The following is a 22,110-nucleotide window of genomic DNA, read 5'->3' on the forward strand; positions in this document are numbered from 1 at the left end:
GGGATTGAAAAAGCATGTTAGAAATTGGGCAAGTTCCAGATCCACACCTAAAAATACCTCCATAAATGGCACAAATGTACACAAATGTTGGTAAAAAACAAGCACAACTAAACTACTATTAGCTGAAAAATTTTAATTTTTTTTTTACTTTATCATTCCTTAATAGTTCCCACCGAAAAAACCTGCACTTTGATATTTCAGTGAACTTTAGTATTGAGCTACGCATAAGAACCTCTCTTCAAGTCTGCATATTTTGAATCCATTACTTTAAATGAAGATGGCAACAACATATCCAAACCGTGCCTGTTAATTTCCATACATTCCCCACACCAAAACAGTTCAGCTCTCAAAAGGTTAAACACTTAAATTATGGCACGGCCGTGCTTTTCAGATTAGTTCCTCCACAAACATTCTGTAGTTTTGGAAAAATTAAAGTATTGCAAAATACCCTCAAGTGGAGCTTCGTCTAAGGAAATTCAGTTATATTCCTTGTAAGATTTTATTCCTCAGCATCCTACCACTGCTTCCTCAGAGGTCATGAAAATAGATAAATAGCATCAAATAAAGTGTACTGTAAAAGCACAATTTATTCTTCTGCTTCCTGAAGTCATAAAATAGCTCATTTGGAGGCAGCCTGCACCAAACCAAGGGAAACATCTTACAACGGGAGCGAGTGCTCTGGTTTCTCAAGGTGACCCCCATTTCAGCTGAGGACACAGAAAAGCAGACGCATGCAGGATATTTCTTTCACAAGGCGTCCAGCAAACAAACCAGGGAACAGCTAACCACACGTATCCATGACAGGGACATTTTAACATCACACACGCCTGCACATACATAGAGACATACGTTCACCTCTGAGCAGAAAGCACGGGAGCACAGCCCTTGCAGGCTAAGCTGGAATCCGTGCTAACCCCCACCGCACGCAGGCACAAGGCAAAGGCACTTACATGACCTGATGAAAACTCCCTGCAGCCAGCTTGCCAGTTGAAAACGCTGCTCCCTCCTTCACTTTAAAGTCGGCTGCTGTCGGCTGCATTTGTGAGAAATGCCATTGCTGTCAGCTCCCTCCAGCAGCTGCTCGCGACTGCCAGCGGCGAGGACAGGCATCACCCAGAGGAAACCCTGAGCTGCGACCCTGCAGCTTAGCTGGGGGAATGCCCCAGTTAATGAAAGTTAATGAAACCAGCTCCTGCAAGCTATGCCCCGTGCTCGGCCAAACCCAGTGGAGAGTAACACCCAACAGATCATCTGGTTCTGCCTGTTGCTACTCCGGTACCTCTGGCATGGGGGTGCAGCCCATCAGCTCGGACCCCTGGGAGTCTGAGTTCACCTGAATGCCTTCTCGAAGGTTTCTGGAAACAAATTCCTGAGATGCACAGCCAGACTGTATTAACGTTTGAAACGGCCCCTTAGTTTTCAAGAATTGTGGAAGCTGGAGAACAGGTTTTGTCCTTAAACCCCTCGATTTTACTCTGGTTTGCAAATATCCCAGGCGTACAACCATCATAAAATAACCTCGGTTTGGTTCAGTTCCTTCAGGTCACGCACAGACGCAGGCGGTACAACAGCCAGCACGCATCCTACCACCACCTCCCGCGCACTGCTCGAGATGGGGAATGGAAGAGACGCGAATATGCAAAGAGAATAACAGCAGCATCCCTTCAGGCCCGTGGACGCAGGGAAAGCAAGCACAGGGTGCCATCGCGGAGGCAGGGATGCCATCGCCAGGTTGCCATGGTGCCGGGGGGCAAGAGGGAAGATGCGCCAGAGCACAGGAAAAGGCTGAGCCGCTTCAGATTTAAATCCCTGTGACAGCGATTCGGCCGAGCCACTGCACGGTTGCTGTGGCAACCGACAAGTGAAAAATCACAGAGGAAATCTGTAATTATCACAAGCGAGATGGTGACTTACCCACTTTGGTAATCAGAGCATTAAAACGACTCAAGCAGAGGAGGGGGTGCTCCGTGCCCCCGAACAGGCAGGGCGGCACTGCAGCAGGGAGCCAGGGGCCGGATCTTAGCTGTGGGACCTGCCTTACGTTCTATCTCCCGCAGGCTCCAGCTGCGGGATGCGACATGTTGGCAGGACGCTTTCCTAAGCACAGGGTTTGAAGCCTGCCCGAGGGGCTGCGACCGAAGCCCCTGCACCCACGTGCTCCAAGGAGGGAGGTGAGGGAGCAGCCTGGTCCTCGGGGAACCAGCGCGAGCCCCAGACTTGTGCTGTCGTGGCTCAGCACGAAGAAAAGCCTAGGACAGCAGATGGAAGGACAGATATCAGAAGGAAGCAACAAAGATAGAACATGCAATGCTTACGGGAAGCGGCTACGGTCCCTGGCAATTTAGCGACTCCAGTTTGTGCTGCTGTTACAGCACCACGCTTTCTTCTTCCACCTTCTCTCAGTGCGACAACAGCAGCAGAATTTATTCGGTTGGGGTGATGTTGTGATGATTACCATGCTAGAAAGTCGTTCGGGTAGACCAAACGCACTCTGCAGTCTCTCTCCATTGTAACATTGTCCTGACACAGATAATTTACACATCAACAGATGTGATGCCAGCATCCACACAACCAACTCATATCCATTGCAGCACTACATGTTTTAAAGTCACCATGTTCTCCAGAGCTCTTCAACACGAAATGGACAATTGATCACCATCCAGACAAACTGCTAATGAAAATGCCATTAACGCCAATACGGAGGGGAATCAGACGTGGCTAACCCTGTTTCAGCTCCCTTCTCCTTCACCTTAAGACTGTGGCCTGGGATCCCCTGTGAGTACTAGCCCCTGTTGAGAAAGGAGCCCAGCCTGCAGTTGTTTATAACACACATACCATACTACTCCGAAGTAACAAGCTGTTGATCGCATCCAAATTTAAGACTGAAGCTGATCCCTCACCTTCTTCATAATTTAAAATCTGTTATTAATTACATACACAGACTGTAAATGACATTTTTAAACTGGCCTGTACTGGTTGCCAGACAGTAAAACAAACTGCTGACTCTAAACTGAACTTGTTAACTAGCTAATCTACCACAGAAAGTGCAATAATCCTATTCAGAAAGATGGTTAGCACAGGGACACATCACAAAGTAGAGGGGGAAGGACTGAGAAAAGTTGTACGTATTTACACTCGCCACATAAAACATTGGATTCAAAGGCAATGCTTTGTATCAGCGATTTATTACTACACTCATTCAGTGAATAATCAGGATTACAGCTCCTAAGGGTGCACTCTGGGGAGATCGAGGTATGGCAAAGAAATTCTTGTGCCTCTGCTGAGTGCTACCTTAACATGATGCAAGACTAAACTCATTTAACAAAGTTATCTTGGATGAAAAGTATTTCTTACTGTGAAGTGCTACAGTAGTGCTAACAAGTTATATGACAACATCAACTAGAGACTCCAGTCAGCATCATGCCCCATCATGCTAAGCTGTGTCGTGTCCAACTGCTTGGAAACTCATCCAGAGAGAGAGTAATTCAGTAGTAGACTTTTTTTTGTAGTGGATTTTTTTGTTTTAACCCTTGCATCAAATGGTGTCTCATTGGAAAGGACATTGCCAACCACCCACAATAAGCATACAACTGGCACTGATACACAGTTTTCCAAAGACGACTTGTTACATGATCTTTCACTGTTAGAAAATAATCTCCTGCTTTAGCAGAATCAAAAGCATGTCTTTCCACTGTTAGAAATATTTTTATATATCAATACTACATACATTCTGAAATATATTATGATGATACAAGGCAAAATGGGGATCAGATTCTGGCCAGGCTGGTCCATAAGACCAAGCAAAAGCAGAAGATTAGTATAAAGGATATTTTGTTTTTATGGAAGATATTGGAAGGTTTAACTGTGTTATCAGCTGCAGGATTTCACTGCAAATGATGGCAAATTCCTCCAGAAGCAAATCTATAGCCCTCCTTAATCCCTGCTTCACACTCTAGAAAGCATGTGCTACAATTTGTTAGGAAAACCAAAGCATTTCAAACAACACACAGCTACTGTACTTGAGAAAAATTCAGTATCCAGAAGTAGCAGCTCAAGGGTAGAGACAAAATGTCAAAATCCTAAACGTCATATACACCTGCAAGAAACAGGAACAGAACACATTAGTATCACAAAGCAGAGGGCAAGACACACTAAGATACTCAGCACCAAGTCCTAGTCCTCCTTCAAAAACCACAGTTGCCACAAGGCTAAAAAGGAGGGTCTCAGGAACCCAAACTTGCATGAAGAGGAAAAGCAACACCCCTCTTAAGGGCTTGCCTGTTCAGAGAAGGAATAAAGCACTAACTGGACTCTCAAATCAACTTCTAGCTACTGTGAACAGTAACAGTAATTACTAGGTTCACTTTAAAATATATCAAAAAAAAAAATCTTTCAATGCAGTTGGAAGAAAACATAAAGTAAGACTGTATAAATGTTGACCCCAAGGTAATTATAAAAATCTGAGCAAACGATTTGCAGACTGAAGGATAAGAATCTTATTTGGACAAAAAAGATTATCATGAAGGGCAAACCAGAAAATAAAAGGAAAAACTGGGATTGCTTAGCTTTGCAGGAAACCTAACACACTGCAGCTTTTCCAACCTGTGGCTAGTCAGAAGACTGCTTCCTACCCTAGCACATTCAATAACATTACACTAAGTGTACAGAGGTAGTTTTTCTTCTCCGAAAGAAGTAAAAAGCTTCATGAACAGAGTGGAATTCACCGCAATCAATACCACTAACATCCAGGGATTTCTTTTGGTGGGCAGATGCTGAGTTTAAAGAAGTCAGAGGTTGTATGTGTGCAAGGGCACACCTGAACTGCACCTGCATTACTTACAAATCAGTAACTGGTATAACTTACACCGACACAGGGAGAGAGTGGGATCACCCCCCTCTGTTCTTCAGATGCCACCTACTTTAATTCCCATTAAACTCAAGAACTTCTTATTTGGAAGGAGGAGAAGGAAAGGGATATAGGAATTAAGCACAATTACTATGAATTTCTACTATTCAAAAGTCCTATTATTGCCTGTTTATTCAGGCAATAGGTTACAAAGAACAGCAATTGTGCAGTTTTCAAAACAGTTTAGGGAACATAGATAGGTACACAGCATTAATCAATAGACTTTGTGGGTAAATTCCCTAGTATGTTTTGAAAATTATTTTTGGGCTCCAGATGGACAAAGAAATTATTGCCAGTCTGATTCAGCAAGATACATATTTCTCAAGTGGTCCCTTTTACTTCACTGGGTCCATTCACAAAACTGTAGCTGTGAATGAGCCAAAGCACTCTTTTGAATTGAAAGCAAGGTAGAAAGACTGGTAACTGGAAGTCTCACTGAAGGTTATCAAAATCTGCAAGTTACCCGCTGAGGAAAAAAAACACACGGCTACTGCATAAACTGTGCTTATTTACTCCTTATATATTGCTTGTTTGACAAAAATAACGAAGCTGCTGCATTACAACATTTCACACAAGTTCTAATACCTGGACACAAATTTGAGGAGGTAAATTAGACCTTACTAAGTGTGCTAATGGCTAAACTCACTGGGAAAGTCTTGTCGAGGCACATCTATACCGCACCCTCTAATACTACGATAACAATGACACCCACATAAGAGACTGAGCACTGTTTTTTCAGTTTGGTACATACAAACTACAAATCACATGAATATGAAGATCCTGTATGTCACATTTAGGTAGTTAAAAAGCGTTGGGCAGTTTTGGGAAGGCTGTTAGTACTGGGCAAATCTTTATAAAATTTTCTATTACGAGCTGAACAAGTCCAGCTTAGTTGCTGGAGTCAGAGAAGAGGGACCTGGAATCAAGAAACTGTTGAAGGAATCCTTGTGTAACTGTGATGGTCAGAGGGGCTGCACAAATTGGGAGTTGGGACACAAACCCAGGATATTATGTCAGCTGCTTCTGGAATCACAGAAGATACCCACAATTTCCATTTCATAAAGAAGGCCCATTGGACTGGAATTACAGACAAGCTAACAAGCTAAAAGCAGGAATGGAAAACAACTGATTTTTAAGGATTTGAGAGGGAACTTTTTCTGGAATATCTACTTGCACCCACACTCCAAGCATGTTTTGAAACCTTGTGAGAACTACCTGAAGCCAGCATCCGTGCCACCACCAGCTGGTGTCAGTGCTGCACACCTTGCCCCCTGGCACCAACCATTTCAGAGCAGCTCTACACTGACTCTATTCATTTCCAGCAACCAAAAGGGACACTGGATGTCCTGCAGCACCGCAAATATCCCATGAGGAACATCCATGGGTGCTGCAAGGAAATATCTTGCAAATGTAGGTTGCAATGATGAATATTAAGTAATTAATCAGCTGGCAATACCACTAGCCTTCATGTGGTAGGACAGGTATGAGATTTTGCTTTCTGTCAAATACCACAAAAGTGCTGTAATAAGGGCAGAGAAAGGCACCTTAATGTAAGCTGTCCAGTGGCATGGGGCAGCAGCTATCCTCTCTTTTTGCGCTCTCAGACAAGCCTGCCTCTGTAACTACAATATTGCCACAAAGGCACTAATAAACACTAAGAATGACTGTCGTATCAAAAAGAGATCAAGCTAAGTCTACTGCTAGTATAATTTTAAGCAGCTCCCCCAAGTTACTCCAGGATGAATACGGTCAGTATGGAACAAGGAGCTAGTTAGGTTAAACAGGTGTTTATTTATTTAAGAAAAAGCTGTTAAGGGCAATATTTATCTTTCTAAGGATAGCTCATGAAAGTAAGCAGCGCTAGCACAATGGGACAACGGGACAGCAGAGCACTTCCCTTCAGAGCATGGCCCTCCATCCTCCTTCAGTGGTACTTAACCTCTCCCTCTCAAGAGGCCCCAAGAGGGCACTGTCATAGCAGCTTAGGAAAACAAACAAAATAAAAAGGCACATTTTTCTTCTCCTTCATAAAATCAGGGTTTCACCAAATGGATGCAACTGCAGGATTTATCAGTAATGAGATAATCCTTCATAGAAGTTACTAAATCACATGCTTTGTTAGCCTTTAGAAGTACTGTGTCAGTATTATCTCAAGCTGCACCTTTTCGCTTTCTGCTGTTAACTAGTGACAGTAGCTGAAAGAGATAATCAGACGTAGAAGTTTCGCAACAGATGAGAGGAATGCGGCTGCAAGCCTGCAAAGCTTGCTTACCAGGCAGAGCAGAGATCAGTTATGCAAGGTTGCATATGGATTTTGACCAGATGAACTTTCTCCTCCCTCTTCCATTCAGAGCAATAACACTGGACCTGTGAACTGTTTCCCATCGTTTATCAGATCACTCTGGAACACGATTTTCCCCTGCATATTTTCAGGAAAAAAATAATAATACACTTTACACAAGTGTTGCATCCAGAAATGATGTATGGCCTTGGGTTTGCAAGGATAGTAGCATCTTCTCAGCCTCTTTTCTGAAGAGCTCCACTTTCATCTAGCTCTCCTGTCACCTGCATAGCTCAGTCTCCCATCCACACCGGAGAGATTCCCAGTTTGGAGAAAAGACATCATCAAACTCTTCACAGCATCCAGTGTAGTCACGAGTTCAGCTCAGAGAAAACAAGGTACACCAGTGAAAGGAAACAACTGAGAGCAGTGTGAGGAAGAAGAGGTCCAACCAGAGTAGCCACCATGCTTGACTCACTGTTGAAACATCACCTACCCATGAACCCATGTTCATCATCAGTCCTACCATTTTGACTGAATGAAGTCCCACTACACCAAAATCTACAGAGAAGCAAAAGAACAAACTCTGAACTTATTCATGATCATGTAATAGTCCAATTTTTATGAATAAATTAACACAAGGAATCTTACAGGTTGCAGCAGAAGAGGTATTTTCCAATCACCTTCTTGGCGAAGGAAAAATAAAGATTACCGATGAGAATTTAAGCAAGTAAGTCACTGATCTCCTGCTACTGCTAAAAGGCATTTCTTAAAGAACTGGCATTTTGGACTTCACAATTGGAAGAAAAAAAGCACAACAAGATTTGTTAGCTATAGTTACTGCAACACACAGATGGCTGCTGGGATCACAGAAGTTCTTCCCAGTCAAAGGCTCCAAAACATCATGAATCTAGCCCCTAGCACTGCTTGTCATTATCTCCATTTGCCTCTACTCCCTCTCTTAATAACACAAGATAGCCCTTTTTATGCTCTTCTTCAGCTGCTTTTTACAACAGCCAAGGCAGAAGCATCACGTTACAGCAGTTAGGCCAGCCCCTTACAACACCCGCTGCCCAAACCATGGACCAAACTGAAGATTTTCACCCCCGCAACTCCATTACCTGGTAAAACTGCACTGCAAACAAGGAGCGTGGAGTTCATCTGAGCCAGCTCATCCTCTGCTTTCCTACCTCCACCAGCACGCTCTGATTGTGTAATCCTATTTCCCTCTCCGGGAAGCTGCATTGCAGCAATAGCTGTGGAGCAAAAAACAAGGTTTGCTTTATCCTAGAGCTGCAACGAGAGAACATTGAGGTGGATGGCAGTGTGGTCCATAGAGGTAAAACACATCCCTCAAGCCTGCCGTCCGGGGACCGTCGCTGTCAGTACACTCAGCAGCGTGCTTCGCCTGAAATGATGAAATCGGTAAGGATTCCGAAGTCACGGCCTCTAGCCTGTCCATAGCACTGTGTGGTAGGATTATGCTCTGGCCTGCTGCCAGGAAGCATCTTATGCCTGAAATCTGTCCTGTCATGCCAGAGCAGTTTGTTTTGGTTTCTAAACAGCTTTTTAACCTGCCATATTCTCTAATTCCCTCTGAGGCAATAATTTATATAATCAGAGTTATACAAGGAGCTGTTAAAAATGCTTCAATACAATCCTACTTCCAGTGTCCTAATTTTTTTTTGGTGTACATGGCAACACTAATATCAAGCAAGCACCTGGCAAAAAACGTGTCATTCACACCAGATGCAGAAAGAGAGGTGACAGAGAAGAACAAGATGGCTGGTTCCCATTATTTGGCATCTAACATGAAGAAAGCCTGACAGACAGATCTGGAGAAAACATAATACAAACAAAAAAATATGACTGCTAATAAGTTACACCAAACTTATTAAAAATGCTTAAATTTTATGTTATTTATGATACTTATTCACATTTTTGTATTATTGCCAGACCAATTTAAAACATACAAGTTGATTTCAGTTGTGTTTACTGTCAACGGATGCTGCCAAGACCTCTGCACACTCTACCCTTTGCTAAAAGAGGAAGCCAAAATTGTCACGCTGTTGTGATGTTCAAAGTCTTTAATCAAGATTGAGCCTGATGCGATACAAATACAGATGAGGGATATTATTCTTTCCTTTCCCTGCAAACTACTATTTTTTTTTTCCATTTTCCTCAGTGGCTTCTGCAAGCCTATATACTTGCATTACTTCATTCAGAAAGGGAAAATGCTGAAAGGACAAGAGGTGCCATCTTTTGTGAAAAAATCTGTAAGGTTGTTCATCCGCTGGGTAAGAAGGAGGAAGAGGAAGGGGTGATTTATTACCAAGATTACGCGCGAGAAAACTAGCATGGAATCATCCAGCACTAGGATACGATTTTCTATGAAGAGCTTGCTGCCTTGTGCTTTGCCTGATACAAGGCTTACAGATGGAAGCTGGATACTTTAAAATTGAGCCAAACATCAAAAATAGGACATCATAAAAACATCATCACTAATTTATGTCTTCTCCCAACACCCACTGTTTTCTCCTGTGAGAAACCAGTGATGAAACCAAGGTTACAAGGGGAAGAAAAAAATATAAAGGCCTCAACCCCCCCCCCCCAAACTCCCAACAAACAACTAGAAAGAAAACCTTGTGCTGGGAAACCACACTCTTTGGTAACTCCTCCACACCCATAAATATACCACAGTGCTTTCTAGGCATCCAACTGACCCACAAGTAACCTGTGTACTCCAGGCTGAGATGCCTGCTAACATCGCTGGCAGGGCAGCACCTCTCCTCACTTTTTCCTTCAGTCTACCCTACCCACGCTTCCAGATTCCCTTTCCACACGAGCAAGTCTTTTACCCAACAGGCTAGCGTATGTTCTGCTATACCTCCTACAGAGTTATGATGGTCTTCCAGTCGAAAGCATTTGTTTTTAGACATGACAGGTAGGACAAAGAGTCCTTAAAACAGATCTGAGACACAGTAAACACACGGGCTGGAAAGCTACGCTGGAAGACCAGTAGAAATAGAGAGACTGTCACTCTGACGCTGTGGGCAGGCTAACAGGCTTCAGGAAAGAAAATGTGGTGCTCGTGACATGCAGATGGCAGAAGAGATGAAAGGGAACGTGAGAAAGACTCACTGATCCTGACGCCAGGATCCATGCTCACAAACACGGCTGATAGAGCTGTGAAAGCGGCACTGTCAGTGGGGAACGGAGAGCAGACTTTGACACGGGAACCTGAATCCAAATCTCTCTGCTGACTCAGTGAAAAGTATAGTAAGGGAGTCAGCACAAAATATGAATGCACTATAAACCAAAGGAAGCATGTGCCAATTTCTTCCACAATGGCAGTCTCCTCCTGTGGCTAAGGAACAGCTTTCTGCTCGGGAAGACCACCTCTCAGTGACGCACTCACTCCCAGTACCATCACCCTTGTGCAGAGGCTCCCAGCAGCCACCTGCGTCTGCCAAGCTGGGCTGGGAAAGGGTACGCTGTCGTATCCCAAACAGGCCAAGGCTAAACTGGATTCTACTTGTGTATTTTAGGAGGTGGCAGGTAAGAATTGCTCAAAGAGTGATTACTCAGTCTCTCTGCTGTTATCCAGCCAATTTTCTGCCCCAGATCTAGCTAGGAATGTATTAAAAAAAAAAAAAAAAAAAAAAAAGTACTTGAACTATGCCAGGTTTCAAACTCCAGGCATTTCAAGGACATTGTTAAAAAATTCCTACGTAAAATAGAATTATATATGGGTACAACAGTTGCAAAGCAACGCATTTTCACTTGTAAAATTAAAACTGAACTTTGTTTGGGGATGGCAAGGAAACTTTCATCTGGAATAAGCAGTATTTTTAAGTGTTTGAGATAAGGAAAGCTAGAGACAGGTTTAGAAGTTGTTTTACTCTCAGAATTACAGTTGTACAGCTAAACCAGTAGTTTGGCACTTCATCCTGTCACCTAGAATGTACTTGAGACATACTGACTTTTTACATGAAATCTTCAGCAAGCTGCATTACTCTAAACTGCCACCAGAAACACCATCAGAATTAGATTTTAATTTTTAATCTCCTGAGTTTTGCAAGAGTCACAAGAAGATAAACACTTCTTAGAGAGCTCCACTCCCTGCCAATGCTGAGTTGTATTTCAGTGAAATCATAAAATCAAAATGGGAAACTCACCAAGTCTGAAGGTTTATTGCCTTTAAAGTGCTTTATACTTTGCCACAGAAAGAGTTATATAGTACACTGCCTTTCAGCCAGAGGCCAAAATAAGAGTTTGACACAGTATAACATAAGCACTCATCTACACAAATGCTTTTTTCCTGCATTAAAACTGAGAGAGATTCACTAAAATAATTGCAGTAGATGATATAAAGGGGACTCACTTAAGTTTGAATAACTAAGTTCATATTCCTGGCTCTTTTCTTCAAGCTGGCAGCATTCACTTAGTGAAGGCAGTACTTTTAGTTGAGTGGTTTTAGCGCTTTCTCACATCAACCAGCACAGTGCAGCTTTATCATTTTTAAAAAAGTAAGTTCATCACTAGGGCAGACCTGTGTCCTTGACACTGCAGGTGTCAAGCTTTCAGAAGTACAGCTTCAGAAGCGACTACAATATACCTTCACAAAGGCAGCTAGTGAGATCAGCTGCTAGCTGGTGTAGTAAAATAATTAAATGACTATCCATCCTGAGCTAGAACACGTATTTGTTTCCTCAACAGAACTTACAACTGTATAAGCTGCCATGCACAAAACACAAAAATTCTCCAAATCCACAAACCAGGACAGAAGAACATAAACTTCACGCTGCAAAAAGTGGGATTTCTTTTCAAAAGAAACTCATACTCTCTGAAAATGTTCCCTCTTGTGCAGATAGATATATCACCACTGGACAGCAAGAGAGACAACCTTCTTCTTCCATATAACCATGAACTGCAACACGTAACCAAGGTTCCTGCCCAATTCTTCTCAATTTCTAGTATCTGGCTAATTAAGAGATGGGAAACGAACAGTAAAATGTTTTGCAAAAGGAAAGACAAACAATCTAATACAAGGATGCAGTAAGGCACCCTACTCCCACAGATCAGAAAAGAGTCTGAAAGCCACAGAAACGTTTTAGGACAATATTCTCCATTTTATACACTTTGCATGCTTTGGAAAACTCCCAGAATACTGTTATTTTTGCACAAACACCATATGGCTAAGAAAATATCACTTTCTCTGTTTTCCTGGCCCACAGCCGTCATTTCAGGAAACAGGGCTGTGATCTGATAAAACAGATCACAAAATTCAGAAACAAAGAGGTGACAGAGATGTATGGCTTTCAAGTCACAGAGCAGTGGCTGGTAGAATTATCTACTTTAAGCTGGCAGCAGCTCCAACCCCTAAGGCAACCTCTTCTGTTCATAAAGAAAAGGAATTTGAAAGCAGATCAGTCTGGAACATGAATAAGGTGTTTTCAGCCTCCTGAAAGATAAATCCGTTACATAAGTTTTAAAGCATATCGATCCTTCCATAGGTGATAGGCCCACATTGATAATTATCTGTGTAGTGTATTCATGGTCTTTAAGCTGCAGTGCTCCTCACGTGTCATTTTTGCATTACTTACCTATACTTCCACAGATTCCTACACATCATTACTAGCTGCTCTCATACTGACGGAATCCAGCTCTTTTCTATTGCCTACTCTTTCAAATGGGACAAGATACTTCACTACTTGATTCAGACTTACCATTATGCCTGAAAAACTTAAGAGCTTATAAAGAAGTCTAAAAGAAGAGTAGGGACTGCTGGAAAAGCCTGCTTGAACAAAAATGGTGCACACAGATTGACAATTTGCAACATACAAGAGGGAATCAAATGGTCTTTGAAAACAATAAAGATGAGAAATGTTTTACATGAAATCTGAGAATTACCCCACCGAGACATATTCCTTTCTTCTCCCTGCTCCCTCTCGCAAAGGCAAAGCCAAGAGCAAAGGAGATTCATCCAGGTTCACGAAGTTCAGAGAGTCGCCATTTCATTAAAAGTTTCTGGTATACAGACAATACAGCAAGATTTTAAGATACAACAGGGTTCTATCTTAACAACAGGGATAGAACAATGAACGTATGAACGTTCATATGGTGTACACATGTACCACCACTAAAGAGCCCTTTTTTCTGAGACATTTCCACAAGCTGTTTCCATTTGGATAAGAAAGAAAGGGAATCTTAATTTGTACTTGAAACAGCTACAAATTTTCAAAAGTGTTTCTGGAATGGACTCCCAATCCTAGAAGTCATAGAACAGAGCTGGGAAGCCAAGAACCAGATCCAATTTGTCTTAGACCAGCTGTGACATCTTCCTAATTCTGTGAATCCTGATGTTACAATCACTGAAAGTATGAAGTTAAGCACTAGTGGAAGTATGTGTCATGAGGTAACTTGAGCTGCTTTAATTCAGACCCAGTGATCAGAGCACAAACCAGGAGGAACACTCTGCAGTCAGAGTAACACCTCTGAGGGCAGGAGTCGTCCCTGTCAGCACACCCAGCAGGGCTGAGATCTGTGCGGTTGTACCTAAACACACAGGCAACTATTGCTAGACTGCTGACGAATACAGCTGTGGAGTATACAAGGCATTGTACAAACTGTTCTGAACCTTCACTGTTAAGCACCATACAAACCAGACAGGGCAAGGGGAACCACCTGGAGACCTTTAAGCTGCTGGCAGGTGCAGCAAGAACTGGTTCGGATGTATACACGCATGGCCTGTGAGCATCTTATTTCCTCTCTGCTTCTGAAAGAATCCAGATCAGGACATTTTCCTTCTCCAAAGACAGCACAGCTGCCAGCAGGACACCTACTGATTTGCTTAGTGTTTATTTGTATGCTGTACTTGCTTACTGCCTCCTGGGCATAAATACCTAATTTTATCCACTTATTTCAGTTTACTTTGTATCTGAATGTACAAGACACCTCACTGTACAGTATGCCTCTACGCCTGTTATTCCTCAGAAGACTAAAGGGCTGGGCTTTGGAGAAAGCAGTTCTCTTGCATTTTTTCCCCCATGCATTTTACATGTGGTCAGCTTGTCTAACAACACTGTACACAGGCTCAGGTCTCCATTATCTGGGGATGTCTGCATCACAGTCTTTTGCACTCCGGATTGTCCAAGAGGCACAACAGTATAATGGCAGAGCACTGGCTGACTGCAGACATCAGAAGACCTGAACACCGACCCCGAGTCCAAAAGGCTACCTAGCAGGTTACTTGCAATAACAGCTTTCCTTTCCTGTATCTATCTCAGTTTTCCCATCCGTACAGTCAGTCCAGTGATGTTTAACTCATTTGTGAAGTGCTTTAGACACTAAGGATGAAAAACACTATGACATCCAGATACTACTCTTCTTTGCATATGCTGTGCTTTAGTAGTACTGTGAGCTACAACCCAGCATTTGAATCGCTAACCTCCAAGTCTGCATATGTAACTCCAGTCAGAGAAGACAAACTGACCCCGGACCCAATTTGCCCAACACTCACAGTACTCAAGTACACAGAAAGACCAATTACAGTAAAAAAAAAAACACACCAACAAGAGCTGCAAAATGTGTCCTCAATTCAATTTATAATACATAATCAGACTATAATAGAATTCAATAGGCAATTTCCTTACTGTAGAGCTTCCAGAAAGTAACCCTCCTAGTACCCTCCTTTTATACCAGTTGGCTTTCTTCCCATACTGAATTCATTGCCTCAAATTATAGGAGCAAACACTCTTTTAAGGAGCCCACACCCATGAGCCATGCCCTTGAACTGAAGGGCAAAATCCAATTTTTGTAAGCCTGAACATTCATCACTGATTCCAAAATTACTTGGAAATCTCCCACAATAGTTCAGTTTCTTTGCATATCATTCCCTTCACTACATTTTATAAACAGAGATGGAGAATCACAGAGGCAAATGCCAAACTAGGCAAAGCTCTGGCCAAACAGCCACACACTTTAAAGCACAAATGAAGGTAAGGGAAGTGAAGCCAGGGAGGTCTCAAGGCAAAGCCTGAGGTAGCGGCTTAGGTTTTGCATCACAAGCATTAGCTGGAGAACAGAAAACTGAACAGAAGTGGCGAATCTCAGCTGGAAGCGCAGCAGTAGGCCTCCATAAACACCATTACTGGAGATTTCCACTCAGCTGGCTGCGATACGTTAAGAAGAGTAGAGCTACATGCAAAGCCAATCGTGTTTTCCCCACGGTGCGTGTATATTTTATGTCTCCTCGTGGGTTTTGTGCCCTCGCATTCCCTGCTTTTCCCCTTTCCGCAGGTGTGTCGTCGGACACGAGCCCTACGGACGGTACAGCTGCGAGGGGCGCAGATCGTGACACTCGCCGCCTCCTTATGCGGCGAAACTCGGGGAGAACCGCAAATCCTCCTGGTTGGGACGGTCCCCCGAATCCACCGGCAACGACTGCCGGCTGCGCCCTGCCTGGCACTTGCGGGGCCCGCCACCGCGCTCGGGTCTGACAAAAAAAGGACTCCCCGAGGGTGTCAGCACCCCGAAGGCAGACTGGAGCGGGGGCAGCCAGCCCCCTGCGGCACACGGCGCCGCGGCCGCTCCGCCCGCACCTACGCGCTCGCCCAGCGGGAGCCGAGGGGAGAGGGGCCACGGCCGGATCCCCCGGGAAGCCCCGGCGCCCCGTCCCCTGCGGGGGACGGCGACGGAGGGACGCCTGGCAGCCTCCCGCCGCGGGAAGGGCCCCGGAGAGGGGGCGGGTGAGGTGAGCCCGCTCTCCTTCCCCACCGCACGCCGAGCGGCAGGGCGACGTGGGGCTCCCCCGGCGAGGAGGGGCGCCGCCGCCTGAGGGGATGGAGGCGGTGAGGGAGGGCCCGGCGGGGCCCACGGGGAGTCCCGCTCGCCGGGCAGGAGCGGGTCCCCGCACGGGGAGCGCCGGGGAGGCTCAGGCGGGGCTCCCCCCGCCCCCAGCAGGCCAGCGTCCCGCCCGCCGGCCCCGCCGCTCACCGGGAGGTGCGGGGCTCCGTCTCCCCCGGCCGCCGCGCTCCGTGGTGCCGGGCCGGGCAGGCGCCGCCGCCGCAGGCCCCCGCGCTCGCTGCCCGCGCGCGGCCCCGCCGCCGCTCTCCGCCCGGCTCCGCGCGCCGCAGCCAATCGACGCCGCAGCCAATCGGCGCCGCCGCCGCCCGCAGCCCCGCGCGGCCAATGGGAGCGCGCGGCTCGAGCTCGGCCCCGGCCCCGGCGGCGCGGGGAGGCGGGGGGCGGGGCGGGGCCGGCCCCAGCGCGGAGCCGCGGCCTTGCGCTGTGGGGAGCGGCCCCGCTGCCTGCCTGTCTCCCTCCCTCCCTCCCTCCCTCCCTCCCCGGCGGAGCGACCCAGCACCCGGGCGGAGGAGGAACCGGGTACGTGAAGGGCCCCAGGGCCGGCACGGGGGACACCGCCCGCTCCCGGGGACGGCTAATCCCTGAAGCCTCGCTGACCGACCGAACGCACGGCTGCGGCCGGACCCGACTTGTGCCGGCGGTCACAGCGCGCTCCCCGAGAGCAGAGGTGGCCCGCGCGGGCTACCGGTCACATCTGGCAGGGAGACCAAGGAAGAGGAACCAGAGTCCTGGGGCTGGCAGTGGCAGCTCCTGTCCTCTTGAAAGGGGAGCCGCCAGCCTGCTTCACGCGGCGCTGTAGGCCGTGATGCCTCCGGGAGAAGGGCAGGGCACCGTTTGCTAGTCGCAGTGGGAATCTGGGTCTGCGCTATTACAGCTTCACAAAGATCTACCGGCCTTTCATTAATTCCTAGTACTTACCTGCAGCCACTTGGGACATACTTGATTCAGCAAATACAGCAACGGGGGAAGTCAGTTGGGCTTTTAACTGATTAGAAATTCAAGTTAAACCTAGTATCGATGCCAAACTCCAAATTTAAAATCCAAGTCTTCGCTAATATTTAAGCCTGACCTAGAACAAACGTTTTCTTGTAGACAGGAGTGGATCGAAGCAGCTAGATGCGATGTGGCAGCTAGATGCGATGTGCATGGCAGTGACATGCCGATGGCACGTGAATCCTCCTCCTACCCAACACCATGCATGTCCCTACTACTGAAACAGTCCAGAATGCAGACGAGATTTAAGTCAGTAGCAGACCTGATGCATCAGGAAGTTTATAGCCAGGATTCAATCCTCTCTGAAGACCTCAGCAATCAATCAACTCTCTCTGTAGTGTGGGAGTGGGACTCCGCACCAACATTAAGCTTTCGCAATAGTTTCTCTATAAGCAATAACGACCTCTTCTTCTGTCACTGTTTATCTCATCTACAGCAATGTGGTATTTGCAGACACAAAACTGCCCTTGAAACTCCCACCCAATAATAAATATTATGTATCTTCTCCACAACAGAAGCTATTGCAAGCACGTTGAATCCTATGTGGACTCTCATCTCACAGAATTCTAGGTCTCATTCACGGTCTTGGTCTTCTCCAAAACCTAAGACCTGGCTAGCAAAAGGCCAACAGAAGCTTCTGAAATGTACGCACCTCCCTCTCCTCTCCTGTGACCAACACGCAGGCATCGTCTCCCCTTTCAGATGACTTCACAAGAGAACTCTTGCACTGGGATTCACAACAGATGCACACTTAGTCACACGAGAGAGGAGCTGTCAGACCCTGCTCAGCCCTCAAGTACCTCCACTGAAGGCTCCAAGGAGTATCCTGGAGCAGGTATCGTGGCAGAGCAGCTGGAGGCCACTAGACAGGAGAGCTGAACAGGACACAAGCAAGGCAGGAACCCTGCAGGCTCTGAGCTGCCAAAGCTGTTCTTTTTGCTGCAAACACCACTGATTTGCAAATAGTGTGACAGGACCCTTCTGTCTCTACACACACCCCTCGAGGCTGAGCAGGCTATACCTCTTCATTTCCACTTATCCTGAGTAGAACTCTTACATCTGTCACAGTTTATTACAATAAGAAAGATTTAATGGTCCAAAATTGCAAGAAAGGCAGCAGCTTAGCCATTAAGAAAACCTTTGTATCAGAAAGGATAATAAAGCACTAGAGCAGATTACTGGGAGAAATACAGGCCCTCTATCATGAGAGCCTTTAATAAGAAGCAAGACAAACATTCATCACAATTTTCAGATGAGTACGATTCTGCTTTGAGAGGAAAATAGAGCAGGTAATTTATTGGTGTCCCTTCTGATCAATCTACAATGTAAACCTGCTACTGATATCCTGTCAAGCAGGAAATTACTTGGGCCATTACAGAGCAGTAAACTACTTTCCTCATTGTATCTTCTAACTCGCTGTTAACTTTCTTGCCTCACTCACTGTATTTATTTTTCCTCATCTTTGAGGCAGGAGTTAATGGTACTTTTTAATTATTATTAATTAACATCTTGTCACTATCTGATCCACTATCAAATATACACAGTATTCAAAGGGAAAAACAGTATTTCCCCAAGAATGGAAAGATGAGCCACTTGACAAGTTCAAGGGATTACATGGTACAGTCACTTGTGCTAGCACCAGACTGCACTCACAGACTGGAAAGGCATTTTTGGATCATATATTCCCACAATAAACTGTCTTCTCCCTTTTCCAAATAACTTACTTTATAGTTGGTGCTAGTGTATTATTTTCATTGCCTGATCAGCTCAAGTCCTAGGAGTATAAGTATAAAATAAGACTCCCTTCTTTCAGAATCAGTTATAAGAAACTGGAGAGAACAAAATCCATCAAATAAGAGAATTTTTATAGAGTACAGTTTGCTCTCACTACCCCTATTACAAAAGAAAATCCCTCACACGAAGGGAGCAGGAGCTTAGAGAATACACTCACCTTGCTGAAGAAGCTAGGGATGTTCCTTCGCATCTCCTGTTCCCGAAACCACTGGCACCGGCTTAGGCAAGCAATCTGTAAAAACACACACACATACATGTAGATATTATGTTACTGCATTTAGGTGCTGGTATTGTTAAAAGAAACTCCGCATGCCATCTGCTGGAAGAAACCTTCTCTGAGGCAATACGCTGTACATCTGACTGCACTCTGTGGCAGCCTAGAGGCAGTATTTTTCAAGATGAATCTTTACCCTGTTAATACACCAAACTTTCAGCACAGATGCACAGGACACACAGAAAGTCAGGATGAGTGAAACAAAAGCAGGATGAAGTCTGTAAGAAAATACAAGCCTTTGGACCTATGTCACATGCCAAAGCATATGAAAGCCTAGCAGCAAGAAGTAGCTCATTTTCAAATCCTACTACTTGACTTGAAACTCCAAAGACTTTTTGTCTCCTTCCATTGCTTTCTTCTAGCTATGCACATGACACTGTGCTTACCTGGTCAGTCTGATGTAACTCTCTAGGTAAGTCAGCACATTAATCAATAATTTATACTTTGTCCTATGAAAAACACTGCATAATCTTCTCTTCACAGCGGAGGGAAAAGTGAAGGGGCAGGATTTGCAACTAGACACAGAATCTGAAAAGAAACAGCTTCTTTCCAGCAGCTGTGGCAGATCCCATTCAAGACTAGAACCTGATTGGTTTTGGTTAACAATAATTAGTTTTTCCTCTGACAATGTCTTCAAATAAATGAAAACAAGTTTCAGAATGCAGGAAGAAATGAAGAATTATTATTTGCTCTCTAACTCCATTCCTTCCCCATTTTCTGTTTCTTGCCGCATGGATCTTAACAAAACTTTCAGTCCCTAACCTTTGGGGTTAATCTACAGGAAAGCTCTTTCCTGCCATCTCTATTTTTCAGGTTACAAACACCATATTCACACTCAGGAGGTGAAATGCATTTTAAAGACATGTCGCTAAGCATTAAGTAATTCTCAGTTTACTTTCAGGTTGAAAAATCCCTACAAGTTTATGAGGCCGGCAGCTATCCTTGACGCTTCACAACAAGCCGATACACAGGAATTCAGCAGCCACTTTTCAGAAGCAGTCTTTATTTTTCTGTACCCAACACTCAGCATCAACAACTGCCTTTAAAAGCAACAGCAGCATTTGGCCTTAACACTTCTGGCAATCTGACTACAGGTAAGCATGGTCTCAGGCACATGGCTGAGATAAATCAGCTTGCTAAAACGCCATGCACCACCACATGTGTTAAGAGTACAGTTTCATATAACCCCAAAGTGGACCCAACTATCCATTGCCATCAGAATAGTTGGTCTGCTCTGTCTTTATAGCCCCAGCAACAAAACTCTACTGATGACCTTGTACTGGATCACAGGAGTCCGCTGGATTAGATCTCATTGATCCAATGGAGAAATATACTTGCAATTAGATTTCCTTGGAAATCAAAAAAAATCTGACTCAGATTGCAAAATTGCTATAACCAACACTATTGGAGGGGGAAAATATACAACTAGAATATAAAATAAGCAGAGGGTTGAAAGCAGGACAGCTTCTACAGCAGCTGCCTATTCTTTTATCAAAAACAAAGCATAATGCAAAATGATACCCTTCACCTGTAGCCCACACAGAGAAAAACATATTATATATGCTTCAGTCATGACGGTTCAGATGGACAGACTGTGATTCAGCTACAGCACAGTAACCTGTGAACTTGACTCAGACTCTTAAGGCTCTTCAGAGATGGGCAGCTACAAGTCAGCCCAAATAAAAGGCTGCTTCTGAAAACACATTGCTCAATGCAAGAAATAGGGCAACTGTGCAGATGTAATAAAACTGAGGACTTGCTTCCTCATTCTGTGTGCAAGAATCTACCCTTTTATTTCTCCATGAGCATTATAACTTGCACCTTCATCTCTTGACAGGCCAGTACCTCTACATAAAAGGACATTAAAGAAAAAAAAACAAAACCATCATGATCAAGCTTACTTCTATGCATCATCTAGACATTTGGGCTCCCGAATTTCCCCTATTGCATTCCAGGAGTCCCCCAATTACTTCCTAAGAACTAGCCTCCACCCCCCATTACTTTCTTGGACTTTCCCATGCTGCTTCCTGACAATCCCCACACAGCTGTGTAGGACTGCACCTCCTCGAAATTCCTGGCTTTCAAGGACGACTCCAACACTACTTTCTAGGATTTCCTTCAGTTTTGTAGGAATCCCCCTGCCCCTCTAAATCCCTCTGGGTTTCCCAGAACTCTTTGTGCTGCTTACTAGGACCACTATGAATTGTTCCCCCACCACTGCCACTTTCAGGGAATCTCATTTTCTATCCAGGATTTCTCCCTTTTCTAAAAAGTATAGTAATCTTCTTTGCTATTTTTCTCCCTTATGCTATTTAAGGCCTCTAACAAGAGATGGGTCTGTGCTTCAGAAACAGTGTAATGAATGCTCATAAAAATCATATAATGCTGCAAAAGATCACTGGTAAAGTGCATTGAAGTCTTTCCAAAATTGACTCTAGTCACTTTTATTTTTGTGAAATAATCAATTTCATAATTTACTTTAAGCACATTGTGCTACCCCACTAGAGATAGGCCAGTATTATATTGGTTCCTTAACGAAAGATGCTGGAATCCATCGGCTTATTGATCTTGACATGACAGACAGTAGAAATCTCAAACACACAAAATTATTTCTTCAAGTTTCAAGACGTGCACCAGAATGAAAACACAAAACAAACAAACCAACCAACCCCAGAAATGCAACCGCCAGGGACAAAGTCCTTAATTCTCTGGTGAAAACAAAAAAGGACTCGAGCTAGTGGTGTATGTAGAAGTTCACGAGAACAGGCAAGTCGGTGAATAGACACTCTCATGAGATTTATCTGCTATAAAACTTTGAGATCCAATTTAAGTCCTGATCTTCTAATGAATGAAAAGTCCCTACTACACACACAAAGTTACATCCACTTCTTCCTAGAATGTTTCCTGAAAATCCAAAACTGCTGGAGGCAGCGTCCTAAAGCTACTGTTAAAAAGTAGGTAATTAAACATCACTTTTTTTTTTCAAGACTATTT

At 44.6% G+C, this 22,110-nt stretch overlaps 1 protein-coding gene across 3 annotated transcripts in view; it reads right to left on the reverse strand.

Moving 5' to 3' along the window:
- The window catches only part of ABAT (4-aminobutyrate aminotransferase), a 60,655-nt gene extending 44,339 nt beyond the window's left edge, over positions 1-16,316 (reverse strand). Inside the window, exons 1-2 of one of the 3 annotated variants that reach the window (XM_075058749.1) lie at positions 16,185-16,285; positions 8,309-8,443 (exon numbers count right to left, since the gene is read on the reverse strand). The gene's annotated coding sequence lies outside the window, so the exon portion shown is untranslated. Of the gene's footprint in view, positions 1-8,308; positions 8,444-16,184 lie in introns of all 3 variants that reach the window. The other 2 variants (XM_075058748.1, XM_075058750.1) reach the window with 2 other exon arrangements.
- Positions 16,317-22,110: the final 5,794 nt, after the last annotated feature.

Source organism: Buteo buteo, chromosome 27, assembly GCF_964188355.1.
Source record: "Buteo buteo chromosome 27, bButBut1.hap1.1, whole genome shotgun sequence".
NCBI classification, from domain to species: Eukaryota; Metazoa; Chordata; class Aves; order Accipitriformes; family Accipitridae; genus Buteo; species Buteo buteo.